Raw genomic sequence first — 15,892 nt, forward strand, 5'->3', positions numbered from 1 at the left:
TGTCTCAGAGCAGCCCTAGAAGTGGACAGTCAGGTCCTTAATAGAGGCTGGGCAGCCACTCCTCAGGCACGAGGAGAGGAGATTGATGCATCAGATGCACAGATGATTCTGTTCAAATTCTCGGTTCCTTTGATAGCAGTGACTCTGCGCTCCTGCCACCACTGAATGTGGAGGAAGCAAATTGTCAACGTGATCACAGCCATCGTTCGAATTCACCTTTGGGGATAGACAGTTAAGTTCCAGATGCAGCAGAGGGGCTGGAACCAGGAGGAGACAGGGCTCTCAGGAGGGCTGAGACTTTCCAAGGCAAGTTTCACCTGACATTTTACCAGGACTTGTCTCCACCCCAAAGACGCTCCAAGCTCGACCACACTCCAAGAAAAAAGACTGTGGCATTTTCATTTACTTATTTGTTCAGTATTTGTTAAGGTCGGATATTTATTGAGCACCTACTATGTGTCAGGCACTGAGCTGGGTACTGGAGGTACCGATAATGTCCCTGACCTGATGGCAAAGAGCCTGGCACAGTGGAAAGATCATGGACTCCAGAGACCAACATACCTTACATTGGACTTGAGGCTCTGGTATGTCCATGCTGTGTGACCGTGGGCAAAGCACTTAACCTCTCTGAGTATGTTTTGCTTATATCTATAAAATAAGAATTCCTACCTCATAGAACTATTTGAAATTTAAAAGAGGCCTTGCAGTTGGCATGTGATAAATCAGTGTTAGCACTTACATTAGTCTGGGTTCTTAGCTACAAGCAACTAAAGCTGATTCTGGTGGATTAACCCCAAACAGGATTTTACAAAAGGAGACTGAATGGCTCACACCACTGTGGGAGACCTGGAGAACAGGGCTTTAGACGAAGCTTCCAAAAGCAATGTCCGTGGGCTTCCCTGGTGGCGCAGTGGTTGGGAATCTGCCTGCCAGTGAAGGGGACACGGGTTCGAGCCCTGGTCTGGGAAGATCCCACATGCCGCGGAGCAACTGGGCCCGTGAGCCACAACTGCTGAGCCTGCGCGTCTGGAGCCTGTGCTCCGCAACAAGAGAGGCCGTGATAGTGAGAGGCCCGCGCACTGCGATGAAGAGTGGCCCCCGCTTGCCACAACTAGAGAAAGCCCTCGCACAGAAACGAAGACCCAACACAGCCATAAATAAATTAAAAAAAAGCAATGTCCGTAATGAAACTGCAGAGCTGGCCTGATGAGAAATCTGCCACTACCCACTCTCCCCTAAGCAATGCCACATCCAGGTCAGGCACCTGGCCTTCGGCTACTACCATCTGCCCCCACCTCACCCCCACCTCCAAGAGAAAGCTGACGCCTCTGTACTCTCTGCTAGAAAAATGGCAGAACTTCTCTCCTCATGCCGTTCTCATCTCCAGGCTGGGTCTCACGTCCGTGAGTCTGGTCACAGGGCTCTGGGTCTCACCTAGGACCAGTTGGTAGCGACAAAGAAGCCTGGGGGATGAGTTCTCAGGCTTCAACTTTTGCGGTGGGGGGTGGGGGGTGGTTAGGACTCAGAAGGCTAGACCTTCCTCCAATAGAGCAAGGATGCTCGACAAGTGCTTGGCAACCTGAACATGATAAATGTCCACTGGAGTCCCTTACCCAGGCTATTCACCAAATACACACCCAGCCTCTTGGCATTCCTGCGAACTCCTGGTGGAGATGCCCCCAACTCCCAAAGCTTCCCTGCCCTCACACTGCAACCCTGACACACCAAGGAACCGTGGAGATCCTTTGTGTGCATCGCATCTGTGTACACGTGGCCCCCATCTCCAGCCAAGGGAGAGTCTCAAGCAGGAGGTCTGAGAAGGGCTGGGGACCCTGAGGTTCCTGGGAAAGCCAAGATGAGCAGGCTAGTCAAACTGGGACGGTGCTGGGACGGGAGCAGTATGGGCTAAGGCTGCCACCTAGTGGCCGTCCTGAGAACCACAGGAGGACCAGCCTTCCCTCCAGCCCCGCTGCCCAGACAGAAAACCCCACCTCCCCTGGGGCATGGGAAAGGAGCCCTTCTCCTCTCCTCCCTCCTGAACTGTCTAAACCCACGAACTCCGAAGGAGGTAATGACATCCAACATTGGTTTGGTACCCTGAAGTGTACAACATTCTTTCACACAGCAATAATAATTACATGACAATATTATTGTTGTAGTAGCCATCGTAACTGAGGGCTTACTATATGTCATAAACTTTAAAATATCATCTCTTGACCCTCACAACAAATCTGTAGCGAACAAATGTATCTGCCCAGCTGGCTTTCATTTTCCTTCCTTCTCTCAACGGCACCTTTTTTGGGATGGGGGCAGGGGTCAGAGGGAGGATTCCCCTTCTGTTCTCAGAACTTTCATTGAAACTACTGGCAACAAGAAACTCTATTCTCACTGAACCCATGAGAAAAGGTGCCACCTGAGGAGAAAGCTTGCCCGAGGTGGAAACCAAAGCACAAGAAGCAGAGCAAATCTCAGTGACATGGGAGCACCCTGGATTCAGCCATACCTGAAAAAGTCCTGTACTTTTCCATTCCACGAACCAATATATTCCCCTTTATTTAAGTCTAAGTAAACATTCTTTTTACTCTAAACCAAAAGAATTCTATTAATTCCTATTTAATAAAAGAAATCAGCATGTGGAAGTAAGGTGTTGTAACAGATCCAAAAATAAGGAATTGTCAAAGGCAAGGTAGTGAGGGACATTTATTCAACTCCATGTGCTACTCTGTTCTAGGCCCTGGATATCAAGTAGGCACCAGGACAGATAAGATCCATGCTCTCCTGAGCTAACTTTCTAGTGGGGAACTCCACAATAAACAAATTAGACAACAGCAGCTGGCAATACATGCCACCCAGAGAATTATAATGGGGTGATGTGACAGAGTAGGACCAGGTGAGAACTTTAGATTGGATGGGCAGAGAATGTCGTGATGGAAATGCTTTCTGTCCACTTGGCTACTGTTTCCCAGAACTCCCTTCTATGTATAGTTCCAATTAGAGTTGGCCAAAAGAAGAACTTGTATGAGATTTGAAGGCAGAAGTGATGCAGTGCTCATTGCTTTATTGAGGACTTTTTGCCGTCAGCTGCAGGGCTGGACAAATGCAGAGAGGCTGGGCGAGTTCATCACGTCTTTGCTCTCCTGCACTCAAGTCCAGCTGACCATCGGTGTCCTTCTGATCAACCACAGCCTCAAGCCCATTGCCAGACACTTGGCTGTAGAATACACAAAGGTAATAGCCTCCCATTGACCTCTCTATGAACACCTCCTTCACAGACCCACAGACGTGGTGGCTTGTATTAGAGAGGTGGTAGTAGTAACGGAAAGTGCACGGGTTTAACATCTGCTCCAGAGGTGGACTTGCTAGGACTTGCTGGTGGAGAGAAAGAGAGGAATCAGGATGACTCCTAGGCTTTTGCCTTAAGCAAGAGGGTGGATGTTTGGGGCCATTTTCTGAGATAGGAGGGAGCATATCTAAGGAAATAAGAGTTCTATTTTGGACATTGTGGTACACTGAAAAAAAAAAAACAGCCATGATATTTTATTTGATTGAAAAAAATGGCTGCAGATTCTCCCAATCATAATCACAAACTTACGTAGAAGTTACAAAGAACTTTCTTTTTACTGTACCATTTGAAGATAAGTTTCTGACCCATGCCCCATTATCTGCACATATTTTACTATTTCCTACAATCAAGGACTTTCCCTCCCTTTCCTTACTGCAATCAAAATAGAAATCAAGAAACGAATGTTTATACAATACTACTATTTAATCTGCAGTCTTTATTCAAATTTCCCCAGTTGTTTCAATAATGATCTTTATAGCAAAAAATAATAAAAATTTTGGTGTGTCTACCATTCACTCCAGAAACACACATCTCATTTTGTTTCCTGCTTCTGTAGTCTCCTTCAATCCGGAATATTCAACCTTTATTGTTTGCCATAATCTTGACATTTTTTAAAATATAAATTTATTTATTTATTTATGGCTGCGTTGGGACTTTGTTGCTGTACCCGGGCTTTCTCTAGTTGCGACAGAGCCGGGGCTAGTCTTTGTTGCGGTGCGCGGGCTTCTCATTGCGGTGGCTTCTCTTGTTGCGGAGCACAGGCTCTAGGCACACGGGCTTCAGTAGTTGCAGCACGCAGGCTCAGTAGTTGTGGCTTGTGGGCTTTAGAGTGCAGGCTCAGTAGTTGTGGCGCATGGGCTTAATTGCTCTGCGGCATGTGGGATCTTCCCAGACCAGGGCTCGAACCCGTGTCCCCTGCATTGGCAGGTGGATTCTTAACCACTGCACCACCAGGGAAGTCCGATCTTGACATTTTGGAAGGGTACAGTCCATTTCTTTTGCAGAGTGTCTCCTGATTTTGCTTTGTCTGAAATTTTCTCACAATTAAATTCAGGCAGTCCCTCTGACAGGAACATCACCGAGGTGGTAATTGGTTTTCTCGTTGCACACTATAAGGTGACACACAATTTCCATTCTCCTGTATCTGATGGTATCCACTATGATCACTGGATTAAGAGGGTGTCTGCCAGGCTTCTCCACCGCAAAGTTCCTCTTCTCCCCTTTGTAATTGATAAGCATCTGTTCATCCTTGTGGTGAATATCATTAATTGAGGGCTTAATATGTAGACAGGTACTTTAAAAATTTGTAAATATACCATGCCCCATCAAACTTTCTATAGGTTTGTCCTTTATCTGTATCCACGTAGACTAACAGTTTTCTTTTTTTTTTTTCAGCAAATTGTTGCTCTCATTATTTATTCTGATGTTCCCTTGTCTGGGAGCGGATTCAAGCTAGCTTCTGTATCATTTTTTACAAGATCCCATCATTTTTTGAGTACTTCATTGCTTTCTGGAAAAAAACATTCTGGGATCATCTTGTACTTTCTCCACCTGAGAATGGGAAGCAGCCATTTCTCCAAGGAACCCTGGTTCCAAGGTCTGTAGGCAAGGGGTGCTGCTGTTCCCAGGCCTTCTCAGTGGACACATGCGCACGCGTGCGTACACACACGCACACAGATGCCTTCCTCTCACTTCTCCAGCGCCACCTCCCCGTGTGGACATCCTCCCCATCCTGCCTGGAATGTAACGTCCCACACCAGGCCAGGCTGCTCCCCACCACACCCTCTTCACTCGGCACAAGCTCTGATACCCTGCACTGGCCCATTCCTCTGCCAGATGCCCTTGACCTCACTTAGGCTCTGACACCCCAGGCCAAGCCACTTCCCCCAAGCAGCAGCGACCCTACTTCTCCATCCGACTTCTGCTCTCACACTGTGTCAGGTCACCCCCCCGACCTGGGGTGGATGCCCTTTGCGTGCCACTGGTGCTCGGATTCCCCAGGCCAGGCTGCCCTCCACCCCGCGCGCCTCACCCATACGTTCTTCATTCGAAGGCTGATTCCCTACTTCTGGCTGCTTCTTCCCAGGAACGCCTTCCTCACAACTGCTGGGGCTCAGACACCTTTCTCTGAGCCACTGCAATGGGTCTAGCTCTAATGGCTTCAGCACTGAAGTGTTCAGGAAGGGAAGGGAAAGGGGAAAAGCCCTTTTGAAGTTTCCAGAATGTTGCCTTGCTGGAGAAATTTCAAGTCCAGAAAAAATAAAGGCTTGTGATTGCTGAAGCCCTAGGCCAATTCTAGATTCCCCGGCTCCATCTCCATCCCTGCCCCGCTGTACCAATGGCAAATGAGCTTTTAATGTGCACAGACCCCAGGAAGGAAAAGTCCTCTGATGCCCTTCCCAGATGAGGTCAAGGAGCAGAGTTGACAAGGGATAGCTTTCCAGGGGGTGTGACTGGGGGCTTGTTGAGGAATGTACTCCATTCCCCAGGAAGGGATGACGTCACATTCCCGAACTGCAAGGTGGGATATAGTGTATGGACCAGTGACCACAGTGGGGTCACACATCATCAATGAGGATTTTCAGTTGTAGTTATCCAATGACTTTCCGATCATTGTGACACACCAGGCACACAGGGCTGATGACATTTATTATTTAGCTACAGGTTGTGGGACCATAAGGACTCACACCTGGACCTGACCAAAGGGCGCACACATCACTCAGAGAGCCCTGACCTGGGGCTAAACCCAGAAGTAGATGGCTTTGGACCATCTTCCTTTGGGCAGAAGTGAATGAGTTGGTGTCTAGTGGTATAAGGGGGAGCATTTTTCAAATTACTACTTGGGAGGAAAGACGTGTAGAGTGCTGGGTAGACAAATGATGAACTCTAGTGGAATTGTTTTTCCTGCTCAGCATCTGTTTCCCTTTCTTATCATAACAACACCCTGGTTTCCTTTGGGGGAATTCACCCTTCCTCACTTTCTGTCTGTATGGATTGGGTAGGGTGGACCATGGCTCTGGGGATGGCCATGTAACCCTGGCCTGGCCAGTCAGCATATTCCATTCCTGACCTCATGATTATTCAGGTGTGGACGAGTTACCCAGTCAAGCCACTGAGAGACAATTCTGGGTTTTGTGGGTTGTTTTGTTTTGTTTTTCCGGAATGATGCCAACAGAGAAAAGCAGGGCCAAAATGGGAACATAACCTAAGCCTTAATGATGTCATTTGAGACCTAGAATCTTATCATGACCAAAGACAGAGTTTTCATTTATGAGCCAGTAAATTCCTTATTTAATTTGAGTTCTAAATGGATTTCTGTTACTTTCATTAAAAGAGTCCTAAGGCAAATTCTTTGGGGAGCAATTTTTACAGTATTTTACAGATGAGGAAACTGAGACCCAGAGAAGCTGAGTATTTGCCACAGGTCACATAGATGATGTGATGGTTAGTCTTATGTGTCAACTTGGCTGGGCCACAGTGCCCAGTTAACCTAATGCTAATCTAGGTGTGGCTGTGAAGGTATTTTGTAGATGTGGTTAATATCTATATTCAGTTGGCTTTTAGTAAAGGAGAGTCCCTTCATCCCATCAGTTGAAAGGCCTTTGAGCAAAAACAGAAGTTTCCTGAAGAAGAAAAAATTCTGCCCCAAAATGGCAGCATCCACTTCTACATGAATTTGCAGCCTGCCGGCCTGGACTTGGACTTGCAAACCCCAAGTTGTGTGAATCAATTCCTTAAAGCAATATCTATCTATCTATCATCTATCTATCTATTATCTCTCGTCTATCTATCTAATCTATAATCATATCTATATTTATATCTGTATCTATCTCCTATTGGTTCTGTTTCTCTGGAGAGTCCTGATACAGATGGTAAGTGGCAGAAATGGAACTTGAATCCAGATCCGTCTGACTCTAATTCCAGTGCTCTTTACTTCTCACAATTAAAGCTGCTTAAGAAAAACAGTCATGTGGGAATGTAGATTGATACAGCCACTATGGAGAACAGTATGGAGGTTCTTTAAAAAACTAAAAATAGAATTACCATATGACCCAGCAATCCCACTACTGGGCATATACCCAGAGAAAACCATAATTCAAAACGACACAGGCACCCCAATGTTCATTGCAGCCCTATTTACAATAGCCAGGTCATGGAAGCAACCTAAATGCCCATCAACAGACGAATGGATAAAGAAGATGTGGTACATATATACAATGGAATATTACTCAGCCATAAAAAGGAACGAAATTGGGTCATTTGTAGAGATGTGGATGGATCTAGAGACTGTCATACAGAGTGAAGTAAGTCAGAAAGAGAAAAACAGATATCGTATATTAACGCATATATGTAGAATCTAGAAAAATGGTACAGATGAACCGGTTTGCAAGGCAGAAGTAGAGACACAGATGTAGAGAACAGACATATGGACACCAAGGGGGGAAAGTGGTGGGGGCGGGTGGTGTGATGAATTGGGAGATTGGGATTGACATGTATACAGTGATGTGTATAAAATAGATAACTAATAAGAGCATGCTGTATAAAAAATAAATAAAATAAAATTCAAATATTCAAAAAAAAAAGAAAAGCAGTCATGCGTATGTATATGGATACCTACCTGTAACCTATTGATACAGGATGCTGAAAGTATGCTAATAATCTCGCATCTTTATCTCCAACCCAAACTTTTCTTCCAGAGCTCACATGTGAATAGACAACTCTTTTCCCCAGCACCCTGAACTCAGCCCATCAAAGCTCCTTATTATGCCTTCCTTCGTCTCTCCTCCTCCTCCTCTTCCTCTGTTCCCACTTGCAGAGGAGGACACGGTCATCCTCTCGCTTCCCTAAGTTCCGTCATCCCCAAATCCTTCCTCCTCTCCCTTCCTACTTCCAATGAGTCTATGTTTTCTACTGCTTTGCCCTACTAAACATCTCTTGTATGCATTTTCTCCTCTCCATCCATACAACCACAGACCTAGTTAAGCCCTCATCACCTCCCGAATATGCTTTTGCACTTGTACGTACTTCCTTCCCCACAAGCAAAGGCCTGGGGGCTCAGCACCGGCTGCAGGACTAAGTCGGGAGGTGAGAGTTGAGTAAAGGACATGAGTGTACGTCTACAGAGTCATCTCCACAGGAAAGTGCCCAATCCGAGGCTCTGGATATGCTCTGAGGTAGCAAGGCAGAGAAGGACAGTGAGGGTGTGCAGGCCACGAGGCCTAGAGCCAGCCGGAGGACAGACTCAGGGGGAAGAACCCAGGGCCGAAGAGCCTGGGTCATTTCTCTGCCCACAGCGAGGGAGCCGCACCTCGGTCCGATCCTTCCTACACAGTAACATCTATCTTTCTCCAGCACAGAACCTGGGACTGACTTGCTCAGAACATGCCAGTTGTTCCCCTCCACCTACAGGATAAAAGCTAAGTCCTTAGACTGGCTGCATCTGACCTCCCTCTCTGCCTTCACAGAGAACAACCCACCCTTGCACTGCACGCTCCTGCAAGACTGAAGTGCTCGTGGTTTCCGGGTGATGCCGCACTCTCACACGTCTGCCCTTCACGCCTGCTCTCCACTCTGCCCACAGTGCCTGGTTCACCTGGCACATTTCTGCTTCTCTTTCCTCCCCTGTGCTTGTGTTGCACGCTGTGCAAATCTCCACTGAATCATCCGTCCCACTGCACCTTAACTGCCTGCAGGTCTTGGAGGTTTGCACAAAAGACTACAAGCTCCTGTCCTCTCATCATTGTCTTCACACCCCTGCCCGATCCCCATGCCAGAGAGGCTGTTCAGTGTGCATTTGTTGAATGGATGAATGAATGGATGGGTGAGCTAGAAATTGGGAGGAGAGACTGGTTTGGGCTAGTTCTATAAATTAGATTTACAAAACAATTGTGAAGATAGTACAGAGAATTCCTGTAAACCAGAATAGGTTTACCAAAACTAGAGAATTAGCATTGGTACGATGCTACTAACTAAACTACAGGCTTCATTTTTGTTTGTTTGTTTTTTGTTTTGTTTTGGTTTTTTGGACAGCAAATTGGTAGTATTTAGTCAAATTATAAATACAGATATCAGTTCCACTCCTGGTTCTTAAAGCCAAAGAATTCTCGTACAAAGGCCCACAAATGAGGATGTACATTGAAACATTCTTTGTCATGCCAAGACAGAGACAGGCTTCATTTAGATTATACCGGTTTTTCTACCAACATCCTTTTTCAGCACTAGGATCTCATCCAGGGACCATCTTACACTTAGCCATTATATCTCCTTAGTCTCCTCCAGCCTGGGGCAGTTTCTCAGTCTTTCCTTATTTTTCATAACCTTGACATTTGAAAAGTACCTTTTGGTTATTTTGTAGAATGTCCCTGAATTTGGGTTGTCTGTTGTTTCCTCATGGTTAGACCAGGGTTATGGATTTTGGGGGAAGAATGTCACAGAGGTAAAGTGACTTTCTCATCGCATCAGGAGTGCACAACATCTGACTTACCTACTGGTCGTGTTGACATTGGTCAGTTGGGTAAGTTGGTGTCTACAGTCTTCTCCACTGTGGAGTCACTATTTTCCCTTTCCTGGTGCTGTTCTTTAGAAGTGAATCACTTAGTCCAGTGGATACTCAAGGAGAAAGGAATTGAGTTCTATCCCTGGAGGGGTAGTATTTACATTTATTATTTGGAATTCTTCTATAATGAAGATTTGTAGGACAGGAATTTTAAACTTTATTTTTGCTATGACACCACTGTTAGTCAAGTGAAGACTACAGACCCCTTCTCAGAATAGCATTTTTAAATTTAACTTTTTTATTTTAAAAATAAAACATACAGCATTACAAAGGAAAAGAATTATACTGAAATACAACTATCAAAATATTTTGTAAATGAATGTGTGGTATGTTAATAAATGTGTTTGTTTATTAACACATCAAAACACGAATTCTAGCAGCATGTCTAATGACTAACTTCAAATTGTTGCTGAACATAAATGATGACACAACTACTGCTAATACCACTGAGATTTGCTGCCTATATTAACAATGAAAGGGGTACTACTTCAGTGACAGGTGTGTAAAAATAAAGGTATAATTATTTCCCAAACAAGTTCACAGGCCCCAGAATTCTATCCACGGACTCCGGACCCTAGGTTTAAAATTCCTGGTTTAGGAGGGCCCAAGACCGCAGAGATTTCTTGGACTGTGCAAAACGAGGTAGAAAGTACTTGTGCAGGTGGTAAAAAGTAAAAATGACTTCACCTTCTCTGATAATAAATGTCAGGCAAAACAATCCATTTATCACAGATTTATTTATCAAACCATTTATCATCTTTTTAAAAAATTAATTAATTAATTATTTTTAGCTGTGTTGGGTCTTCGTTTCTGTGCGAGGGCTTTCTCTAGTTGTGGCGAGCGGGGGCCACTCTTCATCGCGGTGTGTGGGGCTCTCACTATCGCGGCCTCTCTCGTTGCGTTGCGGAGCACAGGCTCCAGAAGCGCAGGCTCAGTAATTGTGGCTCACGGGCCCAGTTGCTCCGCGGCATGTGGGATCTTCCCAGACCAGGGCTCGAACCCGTGTCCCCTGCATTGGCAGGCAGATTCCCAACCACTGCACCACCAGGGAAGCCCTTATCATCTATTAGATTGGAAAAAATTAACACTCAGTGCTGGTGGGGATGTTGCAAAACTGGCACTCTCCTACATTACTGACGGTAGGGCTAATGTGTACAAATTTGCCCAACCCCACTGAGAAGCAATTTGGAAATACCAACAACCATAAAAAGATTCAAAATCTTGATTGAGAAACCCGCTTCTGAGAAGCTACCCTAAGAAATTCATCCTAGCTATGTAAAAAGATGATTTAGAGATGCATGTTGCAGCAAAGTTTACATCAGCAAACAATATTAGCAGCAAGTAAAGATCTAAAATGATGGCAAGTAGATAGGCGAAATGCAGTGTATGGATAAGTGGAACACACTGCAGAGGTTAAATGATCGTTACTAAAACAATGCATAACATGAGACAGCCTTATGAGAGGCAAGAGCTATATGGATCCCCTCTGAGCCTCAGTTGTCTTTTCTATTAAAAGGGGGATAATAATACCATCTCTTAAGATTGTTATATGGGTTCATGAGATGACATTTAAAGCCCCTAATAAAGGGCTTAGGACATCATGGGTGATCAGAATGTATCAGCTATTATTATGATGATGATATTGTGCTATATCAATAAAGTGAAATACATAATCATATGCAAGCATGTTTACATCGATGCCAAAAAATGCAGAAAAAAATTAAAAAGGAAATATATCAAAATGTTAATAGTGATGGTGTCAGGATAAAGAGATCATGAATGATTTTCTGTTTTTCTCTGCTTTCTGTTTCTATGGTATGCTTTTAATATGCTACTAAACTGTTAAGACAGAAAGAAGCAAAGATGTTTGCTAGAAATACATATTCGCCTTTCATAACAATCAAGATAGAGTAAGTCACTCTGGAGCCCTACATTTCTCTGCATCCTTTTGTCTCCAAAACCTTGGAGGCAAAGAAAATCGCCCTGCACAAATCGGGTGTATCTATAATTTCTGAGTGGTGCAAATCAGCCCTAGATGAAAGTGCCCCAAATAAATGATGAATAAATGTTAAACATTCACTACAGTCTGAATCGTTGACATCATTAAATTTCCTACCCAGAGAAGGAACGTCCCCACGGCAGGAGCGGTAGCAGCAATAGAAGGAGCCTAGCCGAGTACGTGGCAATATTAGGTGCTCAACAAACATCAGATAAATGCCTGAACAGGGGCTGACTGCTCAGGAGTTCCCCTGCTTTCTCTACCACCGCGTTCGTCCAGGCGCAGCCAGTCTGTCCACACGGTGGCAGTGCCTCTCCACAGTAGGTAGAGACGGGCGGACACACTTTCCACCTGGCACTCAACTCCCCTTCCCTTTTCAGGCAGAGTCGTCCCACGAGCCACAGAAAAGGCTCCAAAGAAGGACACTGTTGGAGTCATCCTCTCTTTCTTAATGGAGTGGGAGACACGGCCCTCTGGCTACAGAGAAAATGCATCCCTCACCTGTGGAGGGTTGGACCAGCCTGTGAAGCACCTGGAGCAACCTGTACTGAGGTTTATACATCCATGAGACAGAGCTAGGGCCTGAGGCTTCCGGGATGGTCCTTGATGATACAAGTTTAAAACAGCTCTCCAGGGACTTCCCTGGGGATCCAGTGGTTAGGACTCTGTGCTTCCACTGCTGGGGGTATGGGTTCGGTCCCTGGTCAGGGAACTAAGATCCTGCAAGAAGCATAGCGCCGCCAAAAACAACCCAAAGAAACAGCTCTCCAGGGAAGGCTGATACCTAGGAGGGTAGTGAGACGGGATAGTATGAGCTAGGGGGCCACTCAGACCAGGTTTCACATCTTGGCTCAGACTCTGGCAAACCACACGACCTCCCTGGCTGCATTTCTTGTCTGTGAAATGGAAATAGGAATTGTATGGCTACTGAGAGATTGAAGTTCGATAACGCCTACAAAGGATTGAGTGCAATGCCTGGCACATTGCAGCTCGGCAAGTGTTAGTTACTATCGTCACTGTTGTAATTGCTGTTGTTAGTAACTGTGATGTCATTAATTGTGCATAGAAATCCCAAGGAAGACTCTTGCCCCCTATGGGCACACAGAATAAATCTGTGACTAGATCCTGAAATGATTTCTTCATCTATAATAAGGTGGGAAGTGAGAGAGCAAAGGGTGTCCAAGAGGCAAGAATTTTAGCTGTTTTCCAAATAAAGGACATAAGTTTGGGGGGAAAAAAATCAAATGTGATTTTTGAATTCTCTTTAGGGAAGGAAGAGACTACTGAATTCCTCCAGTTTCCCTCCCCTTCAAGTCTTTTATTTATTTATTTATTTATTTATTTATTTATGTATGTATGTATGTATGTATGGCTGTGTTGGGTCTTCGTTTCTGTGCGAGGGCTTTCTCTCGGGGGCCACTCTTCATGGCGGTGCGTGGGTCTCTCACTATCGCGGCCTCTCTTGTTGCGGAGCACAGGCTCCAGACGCGCAGGCTCAGCAATTGTGGCTCACGGGCCTAGTCGCTCCGCGGCATGTGGGGTCTTCCCAGACCAGGGCTCGAACCCGTGTTCCCTGCATTGGCAGGCAGATTCTCAACCACTGCGCCACTAGGGAAGCCCTCCCCTTCAAATCTTGAAGCCAAAGTAACCTAGTGAATTGTAGTCCCAGCACCCATGGTGATGGGGTTGCCCAACAGACATCTTTGTGGTCTGTCTGGCTCCTGGCTCCAGGCTGACCTTGTCTGCAACTTTTCCATCCAGCGGGCAAATGTACGATTCCTTTTATTCCTCACGCAGTTGTCCTCAGGAAAAAAAAATTTTTTTTTCTTCCTTATTTCTCCTAAGTTTATAAAGTATGATTGATGAGAAAAGGCAAACAGCTAGAATTGTTTACACAAAAGGAGAGTAGAGTAAAAGAGAGGAGAAACAGCTTAAATGATCTCCAAGTCCAGGTTTATTATACAGTGGAAAGTGACCAAATGTTCTCCAACTTTTTACTGAGGACATAAAGAAAAAGTAAACTTTAAGTACCGCACAAGGGATTTAGGTAGGATGAAAATAGCAGGTTCTCTATGGGGAATATATTTGAAATGTGTCACACACATTTTAAGTCTGTTTTCCTGAATATTGGCAGACATTGACACTTAAAATATAAATCACAGTGATCATAATCTATGTACGTTCATGCACAAGGTCCCTAGATTTTGTCATTGTAGCAAGTGAAGAACAATGGTCTGAGTGGGCATATTAGACATGAAGGACTATGTTATGCTGTGTAACAAACAGGTCCAAAATGTTTGCTAATCACAAGAAAAGTCTATTGCTCACTTGAGCTGCATGTCCATCAAAGGTAGGTGGGCAACTCTGGTCCATGTCCTTTCACTCAGGGACTCAGGCAGACACAGACTCCACCCTCTAGTTGTGGGGCAGGGGGAAGGGCTGGCTATGTATGGTGAGTCAGACTCTGGCCCCTAAAGGCTTCTGCCCATTTCATTTCTTCCCACCATGGCACTGAACAAAGCAAGTCACCTGGCCACAGGGAGGTGAGATCCTACTGTGTGCTTGAAAGGAGGAAAACTGGCATCTTTGTGGACAGTTTACCACCACCCAGGCTTACTAGACTTCTGACTTTAAAGTGATCAATCTGTCAAGTATGAAATTTACTCTAAGATGTATTTTGTGACTGCCACAATGTTTGTCCTCTGGATGGACTTCTCTGGGAAGCCTGGGGTAGGGAAACTATAAGCACTCGTAATCCTTTTCCACCTAGAATGACTTAGATTTGAACCTTCCTCCATGCAGGGCAAGAGATTAACTCACTTCCACAACACATCATTTCTTTTAGGCTCCAACTGAGTGCCAGGTGCTGGGGAAATTAAGACAAGATAAAACAAAATCCCTTCTCTCAAGAGATTCATAGTCTAGTTGTCCTGTTGGATTTATCAGGATGGGGCTTAGGGTGAAGTGTGGGCTTGACAGACATCCATGTAGGAGTCATCAGGATGGAAGTCACTTCGAAGATGCCACGAGTGTCTGTGCCTGCTGAGTCCTGTTATTCCAGCCTGACCTTAGAGCACACACACCCGCCCTCTCTCTTGTATCCCTCCTGCTCAGGTATCTCGCCCTGAGCCTGGGCTCTTCCCTTGTCTCTTCCCTGCTTCACACTCTTCCTGTGGCTTCCCTCCTTGATACCCTGTGGCTTCCCTCCTGGATACCCTGTGCCCTGCCCACATCTCTGGGCTCACCTCTTACCACTCCCGCCTTGAACTTTTCTGTTTTCTCACACACAGCACAGTGTTTCCTGACTCTAAACTTCTGCTCAATCTGTTCCCTGTGCCTGGAGCACTCCACACACTCTCAGCTTCCACATTAACTGTGTCAATTCCTATTTCTAAGGGAACTTGCCTGACACCGTTTCCTCCTTCTTCCTTCTTCCTTAAGCGCTAGACTGTCACTGTGCTTATCACATGGTTCTATAAGAACTTGTTTATGGATAAACAACAAGGTCCTACTGCATATCACAGAGAACTACATTCAATATCCTATGATAAACCATAATGGAAAAGAGTATATAAAAAAAGAATGTATATATGTGTAACTGAATCACTTTGCCGTGCGGCAGAAATTAACACAACATGGTAAATCAACTACACTTCAATTAAAAAAATATTGAAAACAAAAGAATTTGTTTATGCATCTGTCTTCCTCATTGGGCTGTGTGAGGACTGGGGCTGGGCCCCTGACTTATAGTATGGTATCTTGTTAAAGCAAATACTCCAACAATATTTGTTGATATTACTGTGGCAGAGAATTATGATGAGATGATCAGCGAAAGACATTCAGGCATAAAAATATCCTATATTAGGACAGTATTCTGAGTGTGTGTGTGTGTGTGTGGGGGGGGGGCTATAAAATGGAAGTATGACTGACGAGAAAAAAATAACTTCTAACTACAAAGATAACTTCTAACATAAAACATTATTCATGTGCTTTT

This window comes from Balaenoptera borealis (assembly GCF_965194805.1).
Source record: "Balaenoptera borealis genome assembly, chromosome: 11".
Classification (NCBI taxonomy): domain Eukaryota; kingdom Metazoa; phylum Chordata; class Mammalia; order Artiodactyla; family Balaenopteridae; genus Balaenoptera; species Balaenoptera borealis.